A 13495-nucleotide genomic window follows, 5' to 3' on the forward strand; every position below is an offset into this window, starting at 1 on the left:
TGCCTTATTCTTTGATTCCATCAGACAGCCAAAGATGATACAGGTCTAGCGGCATGTATTCCCGCATGAAAAATCCAGGAGCGCGGCCTTTGATTCGGTGAGCCGCAGTACGATGATGACATCATTAGCCATGTGCATCAAGAAAATCCAAACCTCATTCCGATGCGCTGGTATGTTTCCAATAACCCCTCTTAAAGGGGCTTTGTCATTATAGCTGAATTCCAGGCAAACAGCTAAATAAAACTAGGGCTTTTTTTTTTACCTGCTAGAATATTTATAATTCTGTATTCCAGTCTTTAGATTTACAAAGCTCACACAGCACAGCCAGTGCCAGTGTGAAACTAGTAAGTGGCCCTTTGGATCCATTTTGGACTTCATGCACACAGGATGTTTTATTTTTTCACCTTTGCTCCATGGAAGGAAAAAGCAGGTAGATGCTATGTCTCTAGGATCTCTCTTCCCACTTCCAATATCCTTGCAACACTTTCTCCCTGTGATACCAGACTAAATCCTCAGACAACAGTCTCTTAGCCAGCATTCTGCAGCTTCCAGCAATGTAGGCCTTCATGTAGCCCACTTGAGGCCTCGACTTTCCGCAGGCACATCCCAGGGTGGCATAAGGAGGCAAGCATCTACCTTAGGCTGTAATCTCCTTTTATGGAAAAATACCCTGCTGCTCTTTGTCCCATAGTATTTATACAGGCTCCCAGGTACTATCTGGGCGGCCCCTCTCAGGGATTGGCCAGGGCTGTATGAATATTTATCTGCTGTTTAGTCTCTTCAAAAGTTTTCTGGACCAGAAACTACTAGAACATAGAACAAACCAGAACAATCATCAAAGCCACACTAGGTACAGTGAGCCAGAACTAAATTTGCCTAACAACAAACAGCGCCTCCACTGGATACAGTGAGCCAGAGCTAAATTTACCTAATCCTAGCACCTAGCTAGGAGGGTATAACAACAACAGTAAGAACTTGACACTTCTGCACTTACAAATCACATAGAAGCTTGCCATGGGATGTGTAAACGCCATAACCACTGTGCAACTCGGACTGGATGGCGGTGCTGTTCCTCAGATTGGGAAATCTTGAACTGCACAAACAACAAAGAACAGAATGGAGCAAATGCTTGGTGCATTATCTCAAATGCTTTGTTATAAGATAAAAGGTACAAAATATACTCAAAAACCAAAATGTAATGGTAACGTATCAAAATACAGAGTCCAGAAGTCCACTCACAAACCTCATAGGATCACACGAATGGTGGAACCAACTGATGCATTTAGGGGGACTGGCCCCCTTCCTCAAACCAATGATGATCATTCCATTTTAGTTTGTGTGTATATTTTAGATATTTTATCTTAAAATAAAGTGCTTGAGATAATGTACTAGGTGTTTCCGCCCTTCTGTTCTTTGTTGTTTGTTCTATCTAGGAGGGTGCTACATGAGAACTGAGCCATATGTCCTCTCCATGGAGTTGCTGCATGTTATAATTTCACCCAGAGCAGAAGAGACTATTATAAACTACTAGGGAAGGACTAAAGTGCAGAGCTAAATCTGAGTCCCAGTGCCACACCACTGACGGTGAGAAGCTCTGGTCCAGGCTGGTCAGACAACACAAGGCGGATACACCCATGACCGCTGATCTTGTATTCAGATCTCCGACACAAAGACAGAGACCACATCATCCTCAGGGGCCCCTGCAACTAGACATTGCTGCTACATTCATCTGGAGGTATCTCTATTAATAATTATATATATCCTGTTATACAGTATGTGCAGAATTCCACCAACACTCCTTTTGGGCACTTTTGCTAATAATACCTGTTTGTACTGTACATTGGATATATGTTCTGTTATTAATCTCTTCTTATATAAAGCTTGTATTATTTCTTTACTTACTGGTTAATTTCCTAGGAAGGGAATCCCCCCTGTTCACAGAGGCCCTGTCCTAGGTAGAGGCATTGCCAACTTTATTATCAAACCAAATCTTCCACTTAGCAAAGGTTCTGGTTCTCTTATTTAACTATATGTTTAGCACAATAGTGATAGTGAAGTGCTAATTTAGTTTTATGTGGTATTAATCAGGGTTGCACCGACACTGTTTTTTACCCGGGAGTACAAGTAATGATACTTTCGGTCAAGTACTCGCTGATTCTTTTGCGGTGCGATTTGAGCCCATACAAAATGAATGGGCTCAAATCGTGCTGCAAACAATTGCATGCAGTTTGAACAGTAATGAGGTGCAATTCCTGTCCGAATCACGTGCGTTTTTCCGGACTGCACAATGACAAGCCTGGGTTCACACAGGAGCGGTGGGGGAAACAGCATGTGATTCGGACATGAATGGCACTGCATTCCTGTTCAAATCACATGCAATTCTTTGCAGTGCAATTTGAGAGCCCATTAACTTTGCATGGACTCAAATCGCCCTGCAAAGGTATCAGTTTCGGGCATCGGAACATTTGCACGAGTGCAAGGGCAAATGCTTAGTATGTGCACCGATACAACTCTAGTATTATTGCTGATATTGGTAATTTTATGATTTTTGTGCCTTGTTATTGTGGTCTTTGTATTGTCTTGTTGAATGTAATTGTATCTTAGTAATTTCCCTTTGGGATTAATAAAGTATTCTGAATCTGAATCAATATCCAGTTTGGAGAGGGCCATTTCTTATAACCCCCAAAAGGAGGGCTATGCTTTCATAAATAGCATGTAAGCAATATTCATCTATTTTTGTCTTTTTCTGTTTCACTTTTTCTTTTGAGTTTTCAAGTAAAGACAAAAAACAATATAAGATAGCAAAATAGCAATATCAAGTATATCAAGTATAATAAGAAACTGCCACCATAGTCATTATGGAAAAGAATTTGTGACATCAAGAAAAAAAAGGGAGGGTTAATCAACGTCCCATTAAAAGTCCAGCAATAAGTATAAAAAACAGGGCCATGGTGGTCAACAATTAATAGTCCATTGCTGTGTGTAGAACAAGCCATATTCTAAGATTAGGCCAATCAACAGATAGTCTATGAGACAGACCAACACTGTACACCTGGCAGAGGAGTCAAGCGGCACTACACCTGCCCACCCAACCACCTGGGAAGAGGATAACTATAATGGTTTAAAAAAAACTATAACATAAATAAAAACCACAGGGGCTCTAAACAGTAGGTCTACGCATCCACCATAAGATCATTAGATAATATATGGAAATTAGTATCATTTTCATAAGGGTATCTTATCACATATAAAGCCTAGGCAGAATCCATCAGTTGGAAATAGAGGTCTGATTAAAGAATTGAAACTGCATAAGAATAAAGAGGTAATTAAAACAAATAAAGAAGAAGAAAGAAAATAAAATAAGAGAGGAGAGTAAGGTAGCAAGGGTATATCCAGGAATACACCAGACCAGTGCCGGTACCTACAGGTAGGAGAGCCAGGGTGTCCATTTAAAACAGAGATTGTTTGTACCATAAGACACGACACAGAGAATCTTTTTGTTCAGCATAATCCAAATGAAATTTTGCTTCATTAAAATTAAGTCAATCCCTGGGCTTTTCTAAGCAGTAGCGATAGCGACTTTAGCCTCCAGAAACATACAGTATAATAAAGACGTGTGTCTCAGGATATTTTCCAGCCATACGCTAAGCAGAGCGATCTGAAGATCTTTATTAATGTTACCATGTTACCGTGGTGACTGAATACATTAAGGAATGAACCCAAATCCAGAAACGACAGACCTTAGGGCAAGTCCACCATGTATGGAGAGCTGAGTCCACCTGACCACAACCACTGAAACAGGAGGTTGACACACCCAGGTACATTTTAGAAAGGTGTTCAAGTACTAAGTACCATCTTTTAAACATCTTGTACCCTGCCTCAATCAGGACAACATTCATAATACCATTGTCCAGGCTCACCAATCCTCCGCCTCAGGGGCTATGCCCAAGTTACATTTGTGTTTTTAATTGTGTCTGATTCCAGAGTCTATAGTCCCTAGAAGTTGAATATCACATCTGAAAGTTTTTGAGTTACATAAAGAATGCATTTTCTCACTTCCACTATTTATAGATAGATGTTTACACCTTGGTAAAGAGCTGATTGGGCCTTGCTCACATCCAAAATTGAGTAATGTGTGGTTCTCTCCTACGCCTGTGGCTTTCCCAGCAGCTACGATTACCATAGCCATTGGCAGTCTTGAAGTTGTGTCAACAATGAAATAAAAGTTTGAATGCATTTAATGTCTTTACATGGTACATATTTACATGAGTTTACTTCTCACCGTGTTTGGGTGAGTTTCCAGTGAGTGCTCCCATTTCCTTTAACAACCCAAAAAATATACCAAACAGGTTATTTGGCATTTACCTAAGATATCATTTGTGTGTATGACTTTGTAGGCTCTTTAAACCAGCCATTCGCAACCAGGCGTCCATAAAACCCCAGGGTTAATAAAAGTGATGGTAAAGTTGTTGTTTTTTTTTTTTAAATAACAAACATGTTATACTTACCTGCTCTGTGCAGTTGGTTTTGCACAGGTTGGCCCGGATCCTCCTCTTCTCAGCTCCCTCTTCGGTGCTCCTGGCCCCTCTCTACCGACAGAACAGCGATCTGCCTTGTTTACAGTCTGCCTCTGTGCTGGATGATCGGCAGGTGCCGGAGGACATCGAGTCCGCGATACCTGCAGATCAGCTCCTTCTGTGTATAACTACAACGAGAGCAGGCTGTCGACAGCACGCGTGTGCGCCCCCAGCCTGGAAGTGTTGGATTTTGTACTTGGTACGTGATCTGGCGCAGCAGTGCCACTTTGCCACCGTATAAGTTATACAGTCGACAAGTGGTTAAAGTGTAGTTCCAACCATTTTTAATAAGTTGGATTACATAGATGTATGTAATCCCATTTAAAACGACTTTTACCAATGGAAACTTTTTTTTTTTTGCTAGTAAATACCTTATTTTCTGCTTTATTCATCCTCTCCTCACTTCCGGGTCCGGTCGGCGATTACGTCATTCGGCTATTCGCAGGGTGTGCTGGGATGTATCTCAGGGCATGAAATCTCGCATTATTACACAGGAGATGAGCTGTACTGCGTGCTCTGCCCCGCCTCCTCTCAGTGAGCTGTACTGTATGTATTGTATTGAGGCCGTGCTCCGCCCAGCCTCTGCCCCGCCTCCTCTCAGTGAGCGAGGACTGAAAGCATTATATCCTCACTGAGCTCACTGAGAGGAGGCGGGGCAGAGCATGCAGTACAGCTCATCTCCTGTGTAATAATGCGAGATTTCATGCCCTGAGATACATCCCAGCACACACTGCGAATCGTCCGAATGACGTAATCGCCGACCGGACCCGGAATTGAGGAGAGGATGAATAAAGCAGAAAATAAGGTATTTACTAGCAAAAAAAAAAAGTTTCCATTGGTAAAAGTCGTTTTAAAGGGGATTACATACATCTAAAGTTACTAAAATGGGTGGAACTCCACTTTAAGAGGTTGCTAGGGGTTCCTTTAGCTGTGGTTGATTGACCTCTCATTTGATGGTGCCTTCATACTTTCAGAGCCAATGCCACTACATAAAGCCAGCGGCATGACAACAATGATCTTTCTAGCTGTCTGTAAAGATGGCAGTCTGACCACCACTGTAAGGGTTACATTCATCCTACTGACCAACAATATAAGAGGTATTTTTCTTATTGATATCCAATAAATTGGTTTTAGTAAGGGTTTCTCAAGACTTGAACAATATTTTAGGGTCTTCTAGGGTAAAAAGTTTGAAAAGGGCTTCTGTAAACTGTAGATCATGGTTGAATATAGTGAGGGATGGCCTCATTAACCAATAGTGGGGGAGCAGGGTCCTAATTACAACTCATTGGGCCCTATAGCAAAATTTTGCTACTTGGCTACATGAGTGTTTTGGGCCTAGTTTCTGGCTTACTACACAATTATCAAATTGTAGAAAAAAATTATTATGTGAAAGGAAAGTTATTTAGAGCAATTTTGTTTCTTTTTAAACTCTAGGAATAAGGTTGCTCAGCGAGGATTTAATGTGCACAAAACAGTTTTCTTTTTTGGTTTTGGATAAAGTGGGGAAGTATACAGTACATTCTTAATTTTTTCTGCTATTTGGGACTCGATATAAAGGCCTCCTTAGGAGTAGGAGTGAGCTCAGATTTAGTTCTGAGTTAGGTCTGAACCCTCATTCGACCAAACTCGGCTGTCATAGCTGGTTCAATGACAGGGGATTCCCTGCCCCGCAGCTGCATGTACATAAAGGGGCGGGATGCTTGTGACATCACTAACCTAATATGACCACATGGCCATGTCACAAGCATCCCCACCCCTTTGTGTACGTGCAGCTGCAGGGCAGGAAACCCCCTTGCAGTCTGTTCCCTGGGGGAGTGGAGACTGGAAAGTTCTTCCCTTTGCCTGCAACAAACTGATAAAATCATCTCAGTCTAGGCAAAGTCTAAAGTGGACTTTTTATGAAAAATTATTCTGTTGCTACATATTGTGACACGTCAGGAGTTGTTTTCTATGCAGACTTGTAAAGTTACTGAAAGATCAGATGTTTTAAATTGTTAACATCAATGTCACCGTTTATTAGATACTGTACATAATGGCAAACTTGCAAATTAATTAATAGTGGAATTATTAGAGCAAGCAAAATGAAAGTAAGACCTTGAGATAAAATAGCAATATTATGATTATTATGATTATTATTATTAATAGTATTTCCCCAAGGAAACATTATGATGATTTAATTAGTATTTTTATTTTTAACAAGAGCAACAATTATAATAATAAAATAATAATGAAAATATATTGTTATATTGTTATTATTATTAATAATAAGAACAACAATTCAAATAATACAATTAATAATGATAATATATTATCATAATACTATTTTTTTAAAATATTATTATTATTATTGTGTCTTATACCCCATACTTAATCAAAGAATTGATATGCAGGCTTGTAAAGTTACTGAAAGATTAGAAATTTTAAATTGTTAACATCAATGTCACAGTTTATTAGATACTGTACATAAATGGCAAACTTGTAAATTATTTAATAGTGGAATTATTAGAGCAAGCAAAATGAAAGTAAGACCTTGAGATAAAATAGCAATATTATGATTATTATTATTAATAGTATTGCCCCAAGGGAACATTATGATGATTTAATTAGTATTATTATTATTAACAAGAACAATTCAAATAATAAAATAATAATGATAATATATTGTTATATTGTTATTATTATTATTATTAATAACAAGAACAACAATTCAAATAATAAAATTAATAATGATAATATATTGTCATAATATTATTTTTTTGAATATTGTTATTAATATTATTGTGTCTTATACCCCATACTTAATCAAAGAATTGATATGCAGATTTGTAAAGTTACTGAAAGATCAGAAGTTTTAAATCGTTAACATCAATGTCACAGTTTATTAGATACTGTACATAAATGGCAAATTTGTAAATTATTTAATAGTGGAATTATTAGAGCAAGCAAAATGAAAGTAAGACCTTGAGATAAAATAGCAATATTATGATTATTATGATTATTATGATTATTATTGTTATTAACAGTATTGCCCCAAGGGAACATTATGATGATTTAATTAGTATTTTTATTTTTAACAAGAACAACAATTATAATAATAAAATAATAATGAAAATATATTGTTATTATTATTAATAACAAGAACAACAATTCAAATAATACAATTAATAATGATAATATATTGTCATAATATTATTTTTTTTAATATTGTTATTATTATTGTGTCTTATACCCCATACTTAATCAAAGAATGGATATGCAGACTTGTAAAGTTACTGAAAGATCAGAAGTTTTAAATTGTTAACATCAATGTCACAGTTTATTAGATACTGTACATAAATGGCAAACTTGTAAATTATTTAATAGTGGAATTATTAGAGCAAGCAAAATGAAAGTAAGACCTTGAGATAAAATAGCAATTTTATGATTATTATGATTATTATTATTAATAGTATTGACACAAGGGAACATTATGATGATTTAATTAGTATTATTATTATTAACAAGAACAACAATTATAATAATAAAATTAATAATAATATTATATTGTTATATTGTTATTATTATTATTAATAACAAGAACAACAATTCAAATAATAAAACTAATAATGATAATATATTGTCATAATATTATTATTTTTAATATTGTTACTATTATTGTGTCTTATACCCCATACTTAATCAAAGAATTGATATGCAGATTTGTAAAGTTACTGAAAGATCAGAAGTTTTAAATTGTTAACATCAATGTCACTGTTTATTAGATACTGTACATAAATGGCAAACTTGTAAATTATTTAATAGTGGAATTATTAGAGCAAGCAAAATGAATGTAAGACCTTGAGATAAAATAGCAATATTATGATTATTATGATTATTATTATTAATAGTATTGACACAAGGGAACATTATGATGATTTAGTTAGTATTATTATTACTATTATTATTATTAACAAGAACAATATTTATAATAATAAAATGAATAATGGTAATATATTGGTATATTGTTATTATTTTTAATATTGTTAATATTATTGTTTCTTATACCCTATACTTAATCAAAGAATGTTACTAGCAATATAATCTTATGATGTTATTCCTATTAACAGCTAGGTAATCTAGTATAGAATAGTTATGGAATAGTTCTAAAATATATATATATATATATATATATATATATATATATATATATATATATATATATATATATATATATATGTATATATGTATATATATATATATATATATATATATATATATATATATATATATATATATATATATATATACATATCTAGTATGTGTTCTGCAGTAATTGCTTTAGGGTCTTATTGTTTAAGGTCTGTCTTTTAAGGTAAAGGAAGAAAAAAAAAATTAGAATTTTCCCCTGGGACAATAATGGGTTTAGTCTGTGGGATTTCCTCCCCAGTGACATTATCAGGAAAAATTAGCCTGTATCATTACGGGCGGTCAATGAGATTTGACAGGCCTCTTTTCTTCCCGCATTGCCTATACAAAGAAGTGGCACGCGATTTTTTTGGAACAGGAAAGTGTTGTCTAGACTGGAGCCTTTTGAAGTCCGCTCTAGCTCCATCCTCGGGTCCAAGGACTTGTTGGCTTTGTAGTTTTTATTTTCCTCTCCCGGCCTGCAGAGCCGTTGATGCTCTTATTATAAGTATTGACTGTATTGCTCAGCACTCGGGGATAGGAAGCGGCTGTACGGACACAGAGTTTTCTCGATAATCAGCTCCATGCCATACATGGGTGGCCTGATTCTGAGGTTTGACTCAATGAGAATGGAATTATGCAGAGTGGAAGGGGAAGGGCTTTGGCACAGTTCTTGTCGTGATTAACAGAAATGTACAAAGTCTGAGTACCCACAATGTACAATTATCAGATTGTTTTATTTTTCGTTTAGCCAGAGAGGATTAGATAACTGCAAATGATCCCATTTGCAGCAGTGACATAGCAAGAGGGTTGGCAGATTCTACAGATACTAGGGTGTCCATAGCATCTTCCTGTGACCCCTGTCAGGGTTTTACTGCTATCTCTAGATTTATTATTTCTATTTGTCCTGTCGGCCACTGCAGAAAGCAAAAGTGGTGAAATCCTAAATTGAGTTGTCACCAGAACAAGAATAGAGGGATAATCTTCCAATGGGACACTGCTTCTAATATCACTTTTCATTTGGTCTTGTCTTTTTTCAGTATGTAGCACCCTCCTAGATAGGTGCTAGGTTAAAAGCATTGTTATGCTCCATCTGCTTATCAGGGGAGCCTGATCTGTTAGTTATGCCTATTGCATGTGTCCAGGTGTAAGTCACTTGGTCTGAGGGAGTGTCCCCACTGTATGCAATGCGGGAGCCTGTTGGACAGTGGAGGAAACCTAGCCAGGGGCAAACTACTTTTGTGGCAGTCCCAGTGGGAGGGCACCACTGCAGTGCATCTCGATATGGACCATAAAAGCCAAGAAAACATGTGACAGGGCGTCTTTGGCCGGAAGCAGAGTCCCTGGAGGAGGGTGATGGCTGTCTCTCCTCCTGCAGCCTGAGGAAGGTGGTCACAGGCATTCGGCCTGGTGAGCCAAGTGTGGAGCTGAGCCTTGAGGGTCCTGGAAAGCTGATGGTGGAGCTGCAGGCAGACTCAACTAGGAAAAACAGTGTCCGTGAGTACCAGGGGGCTTGCCAAGGGGTCTGCCCAGGAAGGGGGACCACTCCAGGGAGGTCAGAGGACAGAAGCTCACCTAACACAGTTAGCAAGAGTAAAGGGGGTGCCAAGTAGAACCCTGAGGAGTAAGAGTAAAGGGAGTGCCAAGTGGGGCCCTGAAAAGTAATTTACTACATAGTTCGCCTTTCAAATACTTCACTTCAGTGGCAAGGTGAAGCAGCGGACTTGCCGCACTCAATTTAGCTAGAAGTCCTCCAGTTGTGCATAGTTCATAAAGTTGGAGTATCCCACTCATCCCTTCTCCCATCCCAAGTTCTAAAATAAAACAAAAATAATAAATAAAATCCCCTGGACTGTTTTCTGACTGATCCAAACATTTAAAGCACAAAGGATCTATAAGTTGTTGCTATGGGTAACCCAGGGGAATCCGCTTCAAGCAGCTCGCAAGGGAGTAGTGCTACAAGTAGTATGGAATGTGTGCTACACACATACAATGGATAATTGTACCTACGTCCTATAATATCAAATACAAGACAGTCTTTTTTCAGGTTAATGTTCTGCCTATCATTTCCTGAATGTCATCCATCCATCATGTTGTTCTGCTCCTTTTTATTTATTTTTTACAGGGGCTCTTATAGCGCCATCAATTTATGCAGCGCTTTGCATATACAGCTGCAAGAAAAAGTATGTGAACCCTTTGGAATGATATGGATTTCTGCACAAATTGGTCATAAAATGTGATCTGATCATTATCTAAGTCACAACAATAGACAATCACAGTCTGCTTAAACTAATAACACACAAAGAATGAAATGTTGCCATGTTTTTATTGAACACACCATGTAAACATTCACAGTGCAGGTGGAAAAAGTATGTGAACCCTTGGATTTAATAACTGGTTGAACCTCCTTTGGCCGCAATAACTTCAACCAAATGTTTCCTGTAGTTGCAGATCAGACTTGCACAACAGTCAGGAGTTATTCTTGACCATTCCTCTTTACAGAACTGTTTCAGTTCAGCAATATTCTTAGGATGTCCGGTGTGAATCGCTTTCTTGAGGTCATGCCACAGCATCTCAATCGGGTTGAGGTCAGGACTCTGACTTGGCCACTTCAGGAGGCATATTTTCTTCTGTTTAAGCCATTCTGTTGTTGATTTACTTCTATGCTTTGGGTCATTGTCCTGTTGCAACATCCATCTTCTATTGAGCTTCAGCTGGTAGACAGATGGCCTTAAGTTCTCCTGCAAAATGTCTTGATAAACTTGGGAATTCATTTTTCCTTCGATGATAGCAATCCGTCCAGGCCCTGACGCAGCAAAGCAGCCCCAAACCATGATGCCCCATCACTATACTTCACAGTTGGGATGAAGTTTTGATGTTGGTGTGCTGTGCCTCTTTTTCGCCACACATAGTGTTGTGTGTTTCTTCCAAACAACTCTGGTTTCATCTGTCAACAGAATATTTTGCCAGTACTGCTGTGGAACATCCAGGTGCTCTTGTGCAAACTGTAAACGTGCCGCAATGTTTTGTTTGGACAGCAGTGGCTTCCTCTGTGGTATCCTCCCATGAAATCCATTCTTGTTTAGTGTTTTACGTATTGTAGATTCACTAACAGGGATGTTAGCATTTGCCAGTGACTTTTGTAAGTGTTTAGCTGACACTCTAGGATTCTTCTTCACCTCATTGAGCCGTCTGCGCTGTGCTCTTGCAGCCATCTTTACAGGACGGCCACTCCTAGGGAGAGTAGCAGCAGTGCTGAACTTTCTCCATATAAAGACAATTTGTCTTACCATGGACTGATGATCAGCAAGGCTTTTGGAGATACTTTTATAACCCTTTCCAGCTTTATGTAAGTCAACAATTCTTAATTGTAGGTCTTCTGAGAGCTCTTTTGTGTGAGGCATCATTCACATCAGGCAATGCTTCTTGTGAAAAGCAAACCCAAAACTGGTGTGTGTTTTTTTATAGGGCAGGGCAGCTGTAACCAACACCTCCAATCTCATCTCATTGATTGGACTCCAGTTGGCTGACATCTCACTCCAATTAGCTTTCGGAGATGTCATTAGTCTAGGGGTTCACATACTTTTTCCACCTGCACTGTGAATGTTTACATGGTGTGTTCAATAAAAACATGGCAACATTTCATTCTTTGTGTGTTATTAGTTTAAGCAGACTGTGATTGTCTATTGTTGTGACTTAGATGATGATGATCAGATCACATTTTATGACCAATTTGTGCAGAAATCCATATCATTCCAAAGGGTTTACATACTTTTTCTTGCAGCTGTACAGTATATTGTACAATCCCATCAGTCCCTACCCTCAAGGAGCATAAAATATCATTCATACACATACTAGGATCAATTTAGACATAAGCCAATTAACTTACCAGCATATGTTTGCAGTGTGGGGGGGGGGGGGGGGATGGGAGTACCTGGCAGACATCCACGCAGGCACATGCAAACTCTGTGCAGGTAGTGTCATGGTTGGGATTCAAACCGAGGATCCTAGTGCTGCTAGGAGGAAATGCTATCCACTTAGCCACATTTTTGATCTCTTTCATAATCTTGCACAGCTCCTTCTCAGCCAAATTTCTTACAATATGGATGGAAATTGGGAATTTTCTCTTCAATATCCCTTCCAAGGAACCTAGATTTTTGCAGCACTTCTTCATCATTGACCAATTTGGGACCATGTCTGTCCAGCTGATTTAAAGATTCTCTTGTAGCACCAAGCCATGACTAAGGCCTGACTGCCGAAATGCATTGGAGGTTTTATATCTGGAAATAAAGGAAAAACTATTTGCGATTAGAATACACTGATTGCAAATAAATTAAAAAAGGCAACCAACCGTAAAGGTAAGATTACACACCATTGGATATGATATAAAACAAGGTAGCGCCAATATGATAAAAACCAACAACAATGAAAGTCCGTAATACAGTTGAAAGGAAAATATGTCCAGCACCAATGAATAGAGATGGAGTATAGTGCATAAATCAACAATCATAGTCTATAATAAAAGTAAAGGGAAAATACGTCCAGCAGTAGTGAATAGAGGTAGAATATAATGCATAGATCACCCCATGGGTATTCCAAACTGCTTACCAGTTAAACATGACCCTCAAATTATAGAGTGGTCATATAAGACAATTGTAGCAGATATTCAGCAGTAGTGGCACCAGATGAATGATGAATGGGCGACTTTCAGTATTGCTAAAGAGTGAATACCTCAGAACAAAAGGAGACTGGAA

This window comes from Pelophylax lessonae, assembly GCF_965119305.1.
Source record: "Pelophylax lessonae genome assembly, chromosome: 8".
NCBI lineage: Eukaryota > Metazoa > Chordata > Amphibia > Anura > Ranidae > Pelophylax > Pelophylax lessonae.